The 16,982-nt window shown below is 46.8% G+C and overlaps 1 long non-coding RNA gene across 3 annotated transcripts in view; it reads right to left on the bottom strand.

Moving 5' to 3' along the window:
• LOC119004042 (uncharacterized) overlaps positions 1 to 16,765 on the bottom strand; it is a 34,092-nt gene extending 17,327 nt beyond the window's left edge. The window contains exons 1-4 of one of the 3 annotated variants that reach the window (XR_005070101.1): positions 16,576 to 16,765; positions 13,695 to 15,286; positions 8,749 to 8,889; positions 4,909 to 5,001 (exon numbers count right to left, since the gene is read on the bottom strand). This is a non-coding gene — a long non-coding RNA (uncharacterized LOC119004042). Of the gene's footprint in view, positions 1 to 4,908; positions 5,002 to 8,748; positions 8,890 to 13,694; positions 15,287 to 16,575 lie in introns of those variants that run through there. The other 2 variants (XR_005070102.1, XR_005070103.1) reach the window with 2 other exon arrangements.
• Between the last annotated feature and the right edge of the window lie 217 nt (positions 16,766 to 16,982).

Genomic DNA, 16,982 nt, shown 5'->3' with positions numbered 1-16,982 from the left:
CCACTCTTGGAAACTGCAGGTCACCCTTGGCTTCTTGCAAACTGGGCAGGTGGCGGGCGAAGGTCAAAGCCTCTTTCAAGATGAGTTGGTAGACTAAACCATCATTGCTCAGACCCTCACGGAATCCTAGCATATTAGAATGGGGATGGACTTTGAAGACCTCGGAGAAGCCTGATGCTTCATTTTTTTTTGCAAGAGCAGTGCTACTATTTCTTCAAACAAACTCTTTTCTAGAAGCCCAATGTGTCAAACAAAACAAACAGAAGCTTCTCTGTTTGCAACAGATGCAGAGACCAGAGTCTGCTTGGTTCTATTCAGCGTCATCCTGTTGCAGAGCCAAGAGTTTTCATAGGGAATAGTGTGGGAACCCCAGGTATCATCAAACTCCATTACTTCACAGGTGAGCAAAGCAAGGTTCAGAGAGGGGAGATTTCCCCCAAGGTTGTACAGGAAGCAGCAGCCCTGGAATGAGAACACCAGTCTCCTGATTTCCGGTTTATACACCTATTCCTACCATACACTCCGCTCACAGTCTACCATCTATCGTGTACCCACTGTGATTCAGTCTCCCTACTAGGTGTTTTGCAGCCATCATTTCATTTCATCCTTATTATCTACCCTTTGTGATAGATACTATTAATCTTACTTTATAAAACAGAGACTAAGAAAGGGCTCCCAGGACACCAGTAGTGGAGCATGGATTTGAACTCATTCCAAAGCCTGTGTTGATTCCACCATGTCTCACTTAGAATAAACAAAGAAACAAGCTAAGTGTATTACTAACAAATGGCCCTCAGTGTGTGATAACCACAGCCCAAACAAAACTGATCTCTTGCACATGTAAAACCATTAGCCAGGTGAACAGGTTAGCGAGGAGACGCTCCACCTTATAGTCATCCAGGGGCCAAGTTGTCAGAGGTTCTGTCATCTTTAACACGAGAGCTTCCAGTGTTACGTTGGATGTCATCTTCATTCTAGACAGCCAGAGAGGGATATAGCCTGGAGGATCACTAAATGGAGAATTTGTACAAGCTAAGCCTGGAAACAGCATGTATTACTTACACACTCCACAAGGTCTCTCGGCTGCTCCTCACTGCAGCGTGCTGGGAAATATAGTCCCTAGATTGAGGTTCTTTTCTTTTCTTTTCTTCTTCTTTTTTTCTTTTTTCTTCTCTTCTCTTCTCTTTCTTCCCTCCCTCCCTTCCTTCTTTTCCTTCCTTCCTTCCTTCCTTCCTTCCTTCCTTCCTTTCAGATTTCATTTGTTTATTTTTAGACAGAGGGGAAGGGAGGGAGAAAGAGAGGGAGAGAAACATCGATGGGTGAATCATCCATCAGTTATACCTGCCTCAACCAAGTACTGGGCCTACAACCCAGGTATGTGCCCTGACTGGAAATAGAACTGGTGACCTTTTGCTTTGCAGGACAGTGCTTAACCAACCCAGCCACACTGGTCAAGGTCTGAAAGTCATTTTCCTTTGGGAATTTTATCCTATGAAAGGAAGAACACAGATTTTTCGTGGACATCTAGCTATCTCTACCTTACTAACCAGAGGTTAGTGAACATAAGAAATTCTAGATTCAATGTTCTTTTTCTTGATGTAGCTTTCAGATGTCCATAAAAACAATGATAGTTGTGGTAAACATTTTTTGATTTCTTTTTTCCCCCAGCATTTAATCTCCCTTCTTATTTTGGAGGAATCCACCAATATATCCATTAGTATGGGACACATTTCCCCTTAACTTTCCTTTCCCTTGACTCTAATAGGAAGAATTCAAGCAAGGGAACTGGATTTCACCAGTCAATCAGATGATGCCTCCTGGCACTGTGAATCTGCAGAGGATAATGCAAAAGCACAGGAAGTACTGGTGTTCACTTGCACAGTTTCAACAGTGTCCACTGGTGCCTATTTTTCTGTGGTTGAGCCTAGCCGTGGGATTGTGCCAGAGAAGGAGAACCCTAGCTAAACTGTTCCTGTGACAATTTCTGAAGCCCCTTGCTTCCTACTTGTTTCCCCACCCTGCCACCTAAGCCTGTGCTCAATTCTGTGAGCCACCTCCTGACAGCCTTCGAAGAAATTCTCCTTTTGTGTCAGGTCTCTCTTAAGAGTTGGTGTCTAATGCCTGCCACCAACAACTTTGGTCAGTACAAAGCTTCTCAGGCCACTTTGCCTAAATCTGCCTCCATCAGGCCCGCAGCTCAGCTAATTTGGATAGCACTGGAAACACCATGGTTATTGACAAATCTGGACCCCTGACTCCTTAGCAGCTGAGACCAGAATTCCTGGCATGATATGTGGTCTTTTTTTCCTCTCTTTTTTGTTTTGTTTAAGTTGGGGAGAGTCAACAAGTAGTAAAGTTTTTATACTATCTGTGAGAAGGAGAGGGTGTGAAGAAGAGGCCAGAGGCAAGCAGCTTGCTCTTGCCAGCTGCTTCCAACCACCTCTCCAAGCCAAGGACAGGTTTTTATGGAATCCTTCATTGTGGTTAGCGAGGGAAGAAACCTGGCCAGCTAGAAGAGTGGGTATTGAGTCGAGGGTGTGAGGAGAAAAGGTGTGTGTACACACACGCACACATGTATGCACACATGCACAAATACACATACATGTATGTCCACATGCATGCAGGTACACACACACACACACACACACACACTTTGGAGAAGGAAGCAAGTTAGCCTGCCCCAGGCTCTCCTGAGAGGGAGATGGGAGAAGGAAATGAATGACCAACTTGTTATCCAAAAGAGAAAGAGAAAACTTTAAAAAACTAGACAAAATTTTGCACTTTCTTCCACTCAGTCTGTTGACCCTGTTTTTCCCTGCAAGACTTGAGTAAACTTCTGTGGTCAAACAGAGAATCCAGATTCTACACTGTCAGGTAATTTATTTGTTCTAACTCTTAGAACAAATAAACAAGCTTGCTGCGCTTTTTAAAGAAGGCTTGACCACCGCCACCTCCCCTCGCCCCCGCCCAATGCCCCAGGCTTGTGGGCATTGGCTTTCAATATCAATGGAATTCTGATTCAATGTGGATTCATTGATAATCTTTCACAGGTGAAATATATCTGTACTCCAATTGTTAGGGCCCCCAAAGCTCATAGATAAAAGTGAAGTCATATTTACATACTATCTAAATTTCACTGGCTCATAGTCCTCACCTGTGTCTCCCTGTCCTCTACAAAGTCCAGGTCCTTAGTCTCAGTTGTCTCCTCAATGACAGTTCTCTGATGTTCTTCATCACCAGCAACCCCACAAAGCTACTTCAGCAATGTCCCTGTTATGTCCTGAATTATTGGGCCTCCAAAATTTGTATGTTGAAGCAACAACCCCCTACCTTAGTCTGTGACTGTATTCAGAGACAGGGCCTTTAAAGAGGTGATTAACTTGAAATGAGGTGTTAGGGTGGACCCCAATCCAATGACTGATATCCTTACAAAAAGATGGAATTTGGGCACATAAAGGGACACCAGGGATGTGCATGCACAGGGAAAAGACTGTGTGAGAACACAGGGTCTTTTTTTTTTTTGCCACCAGCAAGTAAAGGAGGGACGCCTCAGAATGAAATCAACCCTGCTGACCCCTTGATCTTGGACTTCTAACCTCCAGAACGGCGAGAAAATAAATTTCTGTTGTTTAAGTCAGCCAGTCTGTGGTATTTGGCTATAACACCCCTTGCAAACTAATACAGTCCTTGACCATGGCCATGATTGTTGACACTTACGTTAACCATGCGTTTCTGATGCTTTGACATCTTGGCACCATATGGGCCCTGAAAGTACCACCCTTCGCAGGGCTAGCCAATCCCTAGAGATAGTCAAGGACTCAACCTACAAGCCTTGTGCAAACCTACAAGCATGCATGTGCAAAGCAGCCAATAGAGAGCCCATACCCCACCACCTCCTTTACATATCGGACTCCTGCAGGACTCACACTCAGGGTCACTAATCCCCTCCCTGATCACCCCTGGACCAGGTACCAGACAGCCAAGGACAGCCAGTCCCTATAAAACCAGAGGCAGCTGAAATTATTCAATTAGCCAAGTCCAAGCCTGTTTACCCTGTCTCACCCATTCCTTCCCACAGAAACCACAGTAAAGAGTAAAGGTTCTCCTTCCCTCCTTTCCCCTTCTCCTCTCTGCCTCCCACTGACCATAGTACTTCCTCTTTGGCCCTGGGTGACGTGCCAGGCCCCTCTTCTTGGAAACTATGAATAACAAAATATTTTTCCATTGGAGATTGTCTCCAGATCTGTTGGCTTCACTCTATCAGAATAAAACCTATATACTAAAACAGGGTTTTTGGTGAAAACCTGAGCCCCAGGCTAGGATGATAGCTACCAGCCCTCCCAAAACTGAAAATCCTGAGAGGCAGTAAAACAAAGCCCTACTCCTTTTCACCCTCTTTTGTAGGAACCAGGAGGCATTTGTACAGAAATGGGGAGGAGGACTTTAGCATAGGGATGACACTCTAACCAACTGAGCTACCCAGCCAGGGCTCTGATTCTTGTATGCTCTGCTTTTATATTGAGCAGACATATGTTGTCTAAATTTGTATCACGGCCTCCACAACTATGAACCTCCGCAGCCGCCTCTCTTAACAAGGCAGTAAATGAAGTTTGTGAAGCAGAAAAGGGAAGAGGCAATGGACAACATCAAAAGACAGGGCCTGTCTGGGGAGACTGAATATCTGAAGAGTGAAGTAGTCTCTGCGTCATTCGGGAAACACAAAGCCCATGGACAGAGTTCAAAGAAAGAAGAGACGCCTTCTGATAGGAGAGGCTGGAGATAAGGCACTTGAAAATGCAGCACCATTGACAAAGAAATGAACAAGGATCGAAGTCCAACTCCCCTTGGCAAACACCTAGAGGCTGGCTAGAGAGATGAGTTTGGGGAAGGACAAGAAGACCGATTAATTTACCTAGACTAGGGAAGTAGGAAAGTTAGGGGTTTCGGGCTGCAGAAGCAATTGGCACTGGAGGATGCCTTGAATGTCATGTTAAGTAACATCTATGGGAAATGCAATAGAAATAGAGAACTGGCCTCCGCCTTCAGGATTCTACTCCTTGTAACAAAGATGAAATGTAAATGGTGAAACATACAAGAGAACATACTTACAAATTGACATTGTGGGGACATTACCATGTACAATGAATGTAGAGCAGGAGTCATTTCCTAAGGACGATTTGGTCTCTGTTGCAACTACTCAGCTTGGCCATTTTATTGAGAAAGCAGACACGATACATAAATGAATAGGCACGGTTGTGTTCTAATAAAACCTTATTTACAAAAACTATCAGTGGGCCAGATTTGGCCTATAGGTACTAGTTTGCTGACCATTGGTAGAGAGTACAATCTTGAAGAGTACAAACTCGTGGTTTGGGTCCCACCATCAGGAGCTTAGATCAAACCTCAAGGAGAAACTGGATTTTGAAAGATGATATGTTTCAGGGTTCAGAAAAAAATGGCATCTAGAAAATTGGGCCTTCACCAATACGTTTTTAGCTCCATCTAGAAGCTAGGCCCTTCCAGTCAAGTACAGTGGACCATCCTCCCTTCTGGAAATCTGAATCTTGCACACAGCAGACTCGAACCCCGGAAAACCTATAAATTGAGCATAAGCAACTGCCCTTTGCTCCAGTCCATGTTCACAACCTGAGATGAGTGGGGATCCATCTGTTGAGTCTCAATCCTCTTTCGTTTCTCTTTTTTTAAGCTTACATTTATGGACTGCTTTGTTGTGTGCCAGAGCGTGCGTTAGCCCAAATCCACAGGGCTCTCTGAGAATTCCTTGCCAAAAACACTATCCTGGGGCCAAGTACAGTAGTTTCTACTACTCCAGAGAGTTACTGTTTCAAAGACCCAGCCTACCACTCATCTAATCTGCACACCCATTGCACGAAGTAGGTACTATTGTTGTTATCCCCATGTGACTGGGAATGAGGAAACTGAGGCTCAGTGAGGCTCACTACTTGCCCAAGTTCATACAGTAAGTAAATGAGTCAACAGTGACCTGGAATTAGAACTCAGGTACCTTTTACCCCAAATCCTGTAAGCAGAGGTCTTGCCTGTTCTGTGTCTTGTGCTCTATCTCAGAAGAGTTACTGCCCACCTGGGGTAAGACATGAGCGGAAAGACCACTAATTGCTATGACTATCTAGTGTCCACTGGACAGGACCAGAAACTACCTGAGTAAGTGGTCAGCCCTGGAGCAGTTTCCAGGAACTGAAATGAGGCAGGAAATGCACCCAGACCCTCCATCAGCAGAAAAAATTTGAAAGGCAAGTGCCAATACTGGAGCCAACAAAAGGATCTCTGGTCACTTCCAAAGAAGCGAAATTTGTGTCAAGGACAAGTGTGAGGCTAGATATGGAAGATGCAACACAAGGACCAGGACCACAGAGATCAGAAGCAGGTTAGGAAGAACAGGAAGAGAGAGGGAGAGGCAAAAAGTGTCAGGTATAGACTAAGAACAAGGCTGAGGTGTGAAGGGGTTGGAATGACATTCAGGCTGTGAAGGCGGAAGTAGGATAGCTTAACTGCAGGCTGGGGTGACACAGAAGTCCCTGGGAATGGCTTCATGGAAGAGGTGGTAGTGGGGTCTGAGCTGGTCCTTAGGGTTGGATTAGACCAGGGAGTTATTTTAGAAGGCTTAAACAAACCCGGGACTATGCCTGATTGGAGAGCAGCAAGCTGGTATAATGATTATAGGAGGCATTTAACGGGAAGCATTGTTTTAGAACCAATTATTTCATGGATACTCTTGGTCTATATTCCCCCAACCCCTGTAGTCTGAAAATGAAGTATCTGATGTTCAAATAATGGGGTTGCCCTGCATCGAACCAGAGGACACAGAGCTTAATTTGCAAGGCAGGCCTTCTACAAGCGGGTGTTGAGACAGGGGCACTTTTCTTGTGGGAGCACAACACTCCAGGGTTTTACGGAACACTTGAACGCTTGCAGACTTCTGTTGGCTCGTGCAGCTGGGAATCACTCTTGGAGGTTTTTGTCACTCTTTGTTCTACATATACATGAAGACCGCATGTTGCTCAAAATATAGAGCTGTCACTAAAATTCTCTCTGAAGTAGCTTGGAAATCGATGCGAGGCCGGTCTGGAAAGCCCCGACTCCTGAGAAACTAAGAATTACACCCAGTGCTTTTCTGCCTTCCCACAGCAGACTGTGTCTCAACCTTATTATAAGGTAAACAGTAAATGAAGGCTTTGCTGTTGTTTTGTTGGATTCGGGATTTTGAAATAATGTCTCTACACTCCCCTGCACTCACCCCACCCACCGACTCCAGCAAACAGTTCGAAGTCCTACTGAGTTCAGAAATAACAGCTGGGACACTGAAGAGTGATCACATGACTGTGTCATGTCAACTTCCCAAAGAACAGACAGACAGTACAGGGCGTGAGCTAACTTGTCAGGACACAGTGTTTCCCTTCCAAGTGAAGCGACTTGGAGAAGGATCAGCAGCAGAGGACTGTGTGGGGAGGAGGGCAGGTGCCCTGAAGGAATACCTGTGGGTTGATAATGACCCTGACTCTCTCAGAAGCCACTTGGTGGAAAGGATGGTGTTGGGATTCAGCAAAAGAGAGCAAAGCAGACAGCCTTTGTGTCCCCATTCTTTTTAGAGCTATTTAAAAACAGTATCTAGGAAAAAGAACAGTCCAAGAGTGACTGAGAGAATCTGCAAAGCTAATGAAGGCTGCCGGTGCCCACAAGCAGGCACTCCGAGTGGATTTTAAGTTCTCAGTAATACATCAGTGTGTGGTCACAATACTCCCGTGACTGAGGTCTTGAGAAGCCATAGGCCCCACCTCTAGAAAATGTATGGCCCAGGAGCTATGTCTGAACCTTGTGCCCACACTTCCTTTTCAGCTTACAGCACGCCCCCACCCACCTTGCCATACAAAGCTATAGGAGTAACTCAGGGCTAGTGCTCAGCATGGTGTCAGGGGGAATGCAGCAACATGAAGCCTGCTTTATTTCCTTTCGCTTACGATTGAAAGGCCGATTCACATGGCGTTATACTTCTAAACAAGAATAGAGCAGTTGGGATGCCGGGCATCTACACAATTTCATTACTTTTGGTTTAGTACTGATGTTCACCCCTGCTGGGAACAGAACCATAGGAAACTTAATGTCCTCAGACAGGCAAGTGTGTGTGCACACTGAGTAAGTCCCTGTTCCTCCAGCAGGGTCTTAGCATCCACCCACCCAGGCCCAGGCACAGATATGAAGCAAAGACACAGAGCACCAGCCTGCAAGCTTTAGGAGGGCCCTTAGAAATCACAGTTGCCAATGCCCTCATTTAACAGACGGGAGTTGAATCCCACATAGGTGAACTTACTCGGAGGGTTACACAGCTTGATGACCACCAAGATGGGTCAGGAAACCAGGATGACCTTGACAGCTCTGGGTACTTCTGGCAGGTGTACTTCATGGCGTACTACTGGCACACTACTGGCTGGCTGTGTGACTTAGATCAATCTCTTAGCCTTTCTGAGTTTCGGTCTTCTTGGTTATAGAAAATGACTATAGCGATTTAATGCCTGTCTGTCTTCTCCCATAGGGTTGGCAGGTGCTTTACAAAGTGTTCTATAGAAATAAATGATTGTGTGTGTGTGTGTGTGTGTGTGTCTATAACAGAAAGGAGTCTGTGTAATATCATGGGAAGAGCTTGGATAGAAGAGTCCAAATTTGTTTGGATTCTTTTGGTTCTCCTATTGCAAATAATAAATCCCAACTCACAGTTGCTGTCTTCCTTCTCACTGAAATTAGGTGAGACTTGGATCATGTGCCCGTCTTCAAATCAAGGAGAGAATAGACAGTGATTGTCTTGTTCTTGGGTCACGTGAGCTCCTTGCCTACTGGGAGTGGGGGCATCTTCATCTAAACAACAGAGAGACAGGGGGAGAAGTATAGTCAGCGATAGTCAGAGATATGTGGGTACTATTACAACAATAAGGAGGAATGTGTCCTACACAGAAAAAAGCAACAGAGGTAGCTCAAGCTCAGGTGGCAGAGGTTCCAATCCCAGCCTTGTGTTGGCTTGGGCCAGTGCCTTTTCTCCTCTGAGCCTCAGCTTTCTCTTCTACGCATGCGGAGAAGGGTCCTTTCTCCCAGGGAGCGCTGAAGATGGCAGAGTGAGTGTTGGTGGGAGAGCTGAGCAACTGCTATTGTTGCTCATCTGTAGGGGGCGCTCAGGAAGACAACAAGGTGTTAGAAATGCAACAAGGTGGCAAAAATTGTGTTCTCCCACTCTACTCAGGAAAAGAACTGGCTCATAAACAATTTGAGGGGGCATGTAGGGTATGGGGACCCAAACCCTTAGTCTGCCTGTTGGAGAAGGTGCCACAGTTAGTTACAGGGCTTCCCCGTAAGTTGTGGGAACTTCCAAGTTTGGAACCAGAGTTGGACTGTGCTGGAGGAGGGACAGTGAGCACAGTCCCCTTCCATCCTCTCCCATGTCCCTAAGGAAGGCCCAGACTCTCCTGTTGCAGTCACGACGTGACCAGGTTTTAAGCACCTAGGTTGAAGGTGTGCCATGTGTAAAAGTCCTGACATCATTTATTTCCCTTTTAAAAAAACGTTTGCTTAGGTAGGTGTGTGACAGCTAGTAACTGCAAACCACACCACGTGAGGATTACGTGGAAAGAATTGGAAATCGCTCTTTGTAAATATTCACAGGGCTGACATATGGAATGGGCACTAGATGTTCCCAGTAGCTGGAGAAGGCTGACTAGCAGCAGGTGGGGAGTTGAGAGGCGAGGCGGGGAGATTTAGAACACACTGGGAAGTGCTTCGAACACTTGGGTTATCAACAGTGAAATTGCTTGCCCTGGACTGCGTGCTGAGCGTCCTGTCGCTTCAGGTGTGGGGTCGAGAGGGGAGACAGCCACTTGTCACAGGTCTCCAAAGGGAATCGAGATCTCTCGTGGCGCTTTCCCCTGGAAGGTGGGAGGAGCTGCTCCCTTCCCCCACAGCGCTGACTCAGCCAGGTCCCTGTGCTCTGGCTGACTTCCCCCTCCCAGCATCCGCCCCTCAGAGCCTGAGGGATTTCTCTGGAACCGTAGAAGGTCACCCTGTAGTCCTGTGTGTGGCCGGCTTGAGGAGCTGGGAAGTTACCGTGCCCCCAGGAGCAGCCTGGGGCATGTCTTGCACCTTTTCCCAGGGTTTCCCAGGGTTTCCCAGGGAGATTGGGATCCGCTTGCCCAGAGATACCTTGTTAACACACCCTTCATGGCCGCTTTCCCTTCCCCCGTCACTTCTCTGTCCTGTGGGTGTCCTCCGCACCACTTCCTCAACGAACCACTGTCACTGGAGTCCTTGACTCAGGGTATGCTTCCAGGGGAACCCAAAGTTAGGGAAGGTAGCTCCTAACACTATTTGTTCCTGTGGACATTTAGCAACCAAGGCCAAGGGTTATTTGAGGTGGTCGGTGCCACAGGAGATGTTGAGGGGTTAAGATTCGAACCTTGGGCGTAAGAACAGTCCGTGAGGAAGGGGAAGGTGGTACACACCCTGATGCCCTCTATACCTGAGGAAGTAAGAAATGTTATGAGACGCAGTCCCAGGAGCAGTCCTTGAGTCCTCTGGCATTTACTTGGTTTCAACAAGCAAAGAATAGTTTTGAAACAAGAGCTCCCGGAGGCCAGGCCTCCTTGCCTTTTTTGGCCCGGGCCTGCCTGGGAGTCTCACCGTGCACATCCATCCGCGTTCGTAGGTGGGCCTGTTTCCAGGTCCCGGCTGCTGAGGAATGACACCGGCACCAGCAGGCCCGCATGGCTTCTTTATTTTATTGATAATTATTTTAATTTCCAATTACAGTTGACAGACAATACTATATTAGTTTCAGGTGTACAACTCAGTGATTAGATATTTTTATAACTTAGGAAGGTGATCACTCGTGTAAGTTCCGTACCCATCTGACACCATACATAGTTATTGCCATACTATTGATTATGTTCCCTGTGCTGTACTTGACATCCGTGACTATTTTTACATAACTGGCAATTCCTACATCTTAATCCCTTCACCTTTATTACCCATCACCGCAGTCCCCTTCCCATCTGGCAACCACCAATTTCTTTATTTTTGAAGTGAGAAAGACCAAAACTCCCCTTCCTTCTCATCCCTACCCACCCTTCCAAAGCCCAGTTTCAGTCCCACCTCTTGTGAAGTCCTCGTTGGCCAGCTTCTTCCCAGCCGGCTGTAGCCTCCTGGTAAATCCCCCTGCCGTTCCCTGGGATAGTCTTGCCTCTTCGAATTCTGAGCTACTGCCACCCTCTTCTTGTGTTTATTATAGTTCTTTGTGGGGAGAAGCAATGCTACTCACTGAACACCATGTTTTATGGTTAAGGGTTAGGAGACAAAGATATGTAAATAGACCATTAGAAACCTTGAAAAAAACCCCATGTGTTCATCAGGGGGAAGAGACAGGATAAAGAAGTTTCTATAATCATGAAATACTTACACAGCTATTAAAGAGAAGAAGGTAGATGTCGATGTCGACTCAAAAAATAATTATATCCATGAAAAGACATGAAGAAAACTAGAATGTACTTTGCTAACTGAAAGAAGTCAGTCTTACGAGGGTACGTACTGGAGAAAGTAGGAACACAAGGACAGGACAAAGTGGTTGCCCGGGAGAACAGGTAGAGGGCACAGAGGGGTCTGGGGGAGGTGAAACTATTCTGTGTATGATTCTGTAGCGGTGGGTACATGTCATTACGTATCTGGCGACTCGCAGAAGGAGTGAACCCTAATGTAAACTGTGGACTTCAGTTAACCAGAATGTATCGACACTGGCCCATCAATTGTAACAAACATCCCACACAAAAGCAGGATGTTAAAAAATGGGGAAAACTGTGAGAGGGCAGGGGAGTAAAGGAGAAAAATCTGTACTATCTGCTCAATTTTCTCTACACCTAAAACTGCTCTAAGGAATGAAGTCTGTTAATTAAAAAAATATATATAGAATGATAGGTATAGTATGACTCCCTCTGAATGAAGAATAATAGCGCCTGTGTATGGGTTGTGAATGAAAAAAAAAAAAACGAGGCTCTGCAGAAAGTAACCTCCGGGAGTGATCTGACCGTGAATTCCTCACGGGGAAGGTCCCACCCCAGGCCTACGACTTCTTCAGTAGAAGGTTTAGCTTTGCCTGAACCAAGCCTTGTCTGCTGTTTCCTGCACCTAGGTTAATACACCTTCGAAACACCCTCTTTCCGACCCCTCCTTCTAATATGGGACCAGCTTTTCAGGCTCCTTCTTTTAAAGCCACCCTTGAGAGAGCACATAACCTTAACTAGTTTACAATCCAGTCTCTGCCTTGCTCTCTTCCACCACCACCTGCCATCTTCCTGATGTTCCCTCCTTAATTTCAAAGGCACAAACAACCCTGCAAAACTGTTATTCTCCAGAGCATTTGAGATCTTTGCTCCCTAGCATATGTTGTTTGCTTGGCTCAAATTCTTACAAAATTCTTCTACGTGTTAGGACGTTTCTTATGTCAACAGTGTATATTTATGTGTTTGGAAATATAGCAAAGGGGCTAGAAAGATGAGTACACACAAAAAAACTGTCAACAGTAGCTTTTCTGACAAAGAGGATGAGTGGAAAAAAAGGTTGAGGCGGGAGGGGGAAAGACTGTTCCTTTTTAATGACATAGTCCAGAACTGAGGCGGTACATAAGCCCCTGGTGGGGTGGCTCAGTGAGTTGGGCCTAGTCTCGCAAACTGAAAGGCTGCCGGTTCAATTCCTGGTCAGGGCACGTTCCTGGGTTGTAGGTTGGGTCCCCAGTTGGGGCCCACATGGAAGGCAAGTCAACCAATGCTTCTCTCCGTCTCTTTCTTTCTCCCTTCCCCTTTCTTTAAAATAAAAAAAAAACGCAATAAGAAGGTACATAGAATAACATAATGAACACCTATGTACCTGTCTCACCGCCGCTGATCAACTTCTGAATCAAAACGTACGTGAAGGAATTTATACCTTGCCACTCTACATACTTTTATATTTTACAATATTACTATATAATCACATATTAATATTGTCATTAAAAAAATTAAAGCTAAAAAAGGTGATAAAAACAAGGTACCACATGAAAATGAAAGTGGAAGCAATGAAGGATACCTGGAGCTGGGGCAAGTCCGGGGTTGATAGACAGGTGACATTGAAGCTGGGATGGAATTAGAGGAAGAGGGAAGTGGGGATTAGCAAATGCAAAATCAAAGGGCTGGGGGAGGCCCGGCTACTTCAGAGAACAGGAAGTGATTCTGAAAGCTGGGGGCAGGCAGGGAAAAGGCTCCAGGAATTAGAATGCAGCCCAGAGTACTTGGTTGTGGTTTGATTGTGAAAAGCACCCCACATGGTGGTAAGAAGCTTGGCCTTTAGGGTATCAGCAAAAGAGTATCTAGAAGAAGCAACGTCTAAGACTGTTCGATACAAACGCAGATCTGTTGGCTGGGAGTAGGCAGCAAGGACTGGGCTGGGGATCAGCAGGTGCACCTTCACTTCCGGTGTGTGGTCTCCTGCATCTCCCAGTTTCAAAGACATGAAGAAGGTGTGCGTTTATAATTTTTAAACTTTTTGTTCATTTGTATCGGACAAATAAATATAAATATTTGCCCCTGATTTGTTGAAATAACCTAGAAGTATGCATAAAGCCCTGGCCACCCCACTTTACCGCTCCTTACCTCAGTCTTCCTGCAGGTTAGACTCCAATAATCCTCACTATTCTAGGATGTCGAGGTACAGAGAAAACCACAGCCTTCCCAGCACCCACATGAAGGGGCAAGAACTGTCTCCAGAAGGTCCCAGTCAGAAGTGTGCATGTTACCTGGGCATGCATGGCACTGCATTTCCGAAGTCCCAGTGATCACAGCTTCTTTCCTCAGAGCTGCCTGGATGTGTTGCATATTTTCTCCTTAACAGCATGCCATTGATTTTGTGGGTTCAGAGGTGAATGGACTCTTGGCCCTTGTAAAGCCCCGTGTCTTTTCTAGGAGACAGTCTCGTTTTGCCTGTTGTGATGAAAGGTCACTATTTAAGTTACAGTATCAGAGATGCACTGATGTGGAGAGGGGCATTGTTATAGATTGGTGTTTCTGGGAAGCAGACTCCGAGATGGAATTAGAGCGCAGGAGGCTTACTGGGAAGTGCTCCCGCGACCCACGCGTGCGCAAAGGAAAGCAACGGAGCACATCAGGCAGAGGGAGAGGGTGAGCTGCCACGCAGGCCCGATGAGGGCCTCGGCCCACCCCACTGGGAGTTCTGGGGATGGGACGATCCTTCAGAGTCGTTCTGGACTGGGGCAAGGGCCTTTACCCCCCACAGCAATCACTTACTGGGGGTGGCCGGCTCTGGGAAGGAGGTGTGATTTAGGTGAGGCAGCTGTTCAGCTAAGGTGATCCTCAAAAGGGGCTGAGTTGAGAGAATAAACCGTGACTCCTGAAGGGCGATCTGAGCCACACATCATAATGTCCACCCCAGAGGTAATGCATCCAGGTGTTTTGCTGTATTCCAAGGAAATCCACAGGGGCCTCCCTGGGCTTCCAGGCCCCCTCTCTTCCTCATCTTGAGCTTAGACAGTGGCAATAAGCCTTGCAGGACACACCCTCAAGTTTTAAAAATTAATTTATTTGACACTTACTGAGTTTCTACCATGTGGTGGACATGTTTTCAATGCTAAAGTATCATGGCCTTGAATAAGCACAATAGCACTCACATTCTAGAGGTGGTGGGTCCAGATTACAAGCAAAAGAACTGACTAGATAGATGATAAGGATCACTGTGGAACAGGAAGCGGGGATGGGAAGTGCTAGTTGGGGTGGGGGTAGAGGCGACAATTTCCAGGCAGAAGGAATAGCCCCAAGGAGGAAGTAGGTCCGGGGTATTTAAGGAAGAGCACTTGGGCCAGTGTGGTTGGAGTCGAAGAGGCAGAGAATATCTGTAGGAGAGGCCCAGGATGTGAGCAGAGGTTAGGGAAGGACCTTGGGTCTCAGAGCCCTGTGGCTTCAGACTGTCCTCTGAAAGAGATGGCAAGTTGGTGGGGGGTTTGGAGCACAGGTGATATGACGTGATTGTGGTTTTAACATCATCGTTGAGAAGAGCCTGTAGGGAACGAGAGTGGAAGTAAGGAGGCCAGCAAAGGAGGCGACTGCAATAATCCCCACTGAGAAACAGTGATGGCTGGAACCAGGGTGGTAGCAGCAGTGATGGTAAGAAGTGACAGGACACTGTATGTGTCTTAGAGATGCAGCCAGCAGTGTTTTCTGATAAATTCCAGCTGAGCAATGAAAACAAAAAAAAAAGAGAGGAGTCAAAGTTTATTACAGTATTTTGGCCTGAGACAGCGTGGAAAATGGTGCACCCATTAACTGAGTGAACGGTTGCTGGAGGAGTTTAGGGTTGGGGAAGCAATCAGGAGCTTAGATACAGACTTTGAAGTTTCCAAAACCTTAAAACACACTCCTTTCATTGCTTGGCTACTTTTCATCAGCTACTCAGACTCTCACTCACCACAGGGATTCTTTTTTGAAGTGGGCTCCACGGCTGCCAGACTAGCTCATCTCTCTGCAACAGGCCCTTTTCACAGCCTGTGCTTTTCCTTCAGAGACCTGGTGGTTTGCAACAATATATATGCGACTCTTCCATTAACTTCTGTCTCTCCCTCGAACCTGCAAGTGCCACCAGTGGAGGAAAGTCTGCATCATTCACTGTCTCATCCCCAGCTTTAAGATCAGTCCCTGTCATGCTTTAATTATTCTCTTGCATGAATACACTGAAATAAGGGTATGTGGGAAAGGGGAGGTGTGTTGCACATTTTCCCATCTTCTCTGTTGCCTAAATTAGGAAAATTATTAACTAAGAGCAGCCCTATCTCTAATGTCTTCAGCCACCAATCTGTCCTTCACACTTCCCACAAATTATGTTCCTAATCCCAGCTCTGGTGGCAGAGCATGGGATTTTTGGGGTTCAAAATCTGTGTGACTTTGAACAAGTTTATTAACATTTCTAAGTCTTAGGGAATAATAAAAGTACCCATTTCATAGGATCATTGTTAGGATTTAATACAATAATTTATGAAAAATGCTTAGTGTAAAGGTTAGCAAACAGGGCTTAATTATCATTGGTTGTTATTATTACTTTATACATTCTACCTCAGCCTGTTGGCTCACACTTGTGCCTACAGAAATGTCTAACCTAGACAGCTAGAGCAGGCGTTCAAGCCCATCATCTTTTATTACATCCGTATTTCATCCCTTCCACCCCCATTACCACCCCCCTGCGCCACCAAACTGTTTACGGTTATGCACAAACTTCCTGAAGGCTGCTCCTTCTCCTTGTCCTGCCTTTATCTCAATTTCCTGGCTTTCAGAGCCAGCTCACATGGGGGGGGGGGCGGGGGGATTGGAAGGTGGTTTTTCCAGCCCTCCTACCCCAGGGCAGAGTCCCCAAGGGAGGAAGGAAGGAGAGCTGCCGCCTCCCGTATGCGTGCAAACCCCAGGTGGCGAGGATGGGGGAGGGTGAAGCGAGGCCAGGGAAGGTGTGGAGCGATGGGAAGTGATGTTTTACCATCTTAAATGAATGCAAGCTGTCAGGTACGTGTGTCCACTCAGGACTCCAGACCACTGTCCGGCTGGGTTTTCTGCGGCAAGCGGGGGAGGGGACCGCCTGTCTCCGTTTCCGCTTCCGGGAGGTGGGCGCTCTCCCCAGGGGCAGACACTACCCTGCGCTCCGGGTGCGTCATCTTTCCCCTTCTCCCACCCAGGCCCACGCCCAGCGGCGGGGCGGGGCTTCCGACCCTCGGGCAGCCGGGGGAAGGGTGTCTGTGGGACCAGCCGCCGGGGCCGCCGAGGGGAGGGCCTTCCCTGGACAACGGAGGCGCCTCATTGGTCCTGGCATCTGCCGTGTGGCAGGTGGGCAGTACCAGGCCGGAGGTGTCGGGATCCATCCCTCACCTTGCCTGGGGGTGAAACAGT

This window comes from Sturnira hondurensis, unplaced genomic scaffold (assembly GCF_014824575.4).
Source record: "Sturnira hondurensis isolate 20B ecotype Veracruz unplaced genomic scaffold, ASM1482457v3 Scaffold0019006, whole genome shotgun sequence".
Classification (NCBI taxonomy): Eukaryota; Metazoa; Chordata; class Mammalia; order Chiroptera; family Phyllostomidae; genus Sturnira; species Sturnira hondurensis.
The sequence above is the reverse complement of the archived record's forward strand: the minus strand, read 5'-3'. Positions and strand labels throughout refer to the sequence as shown.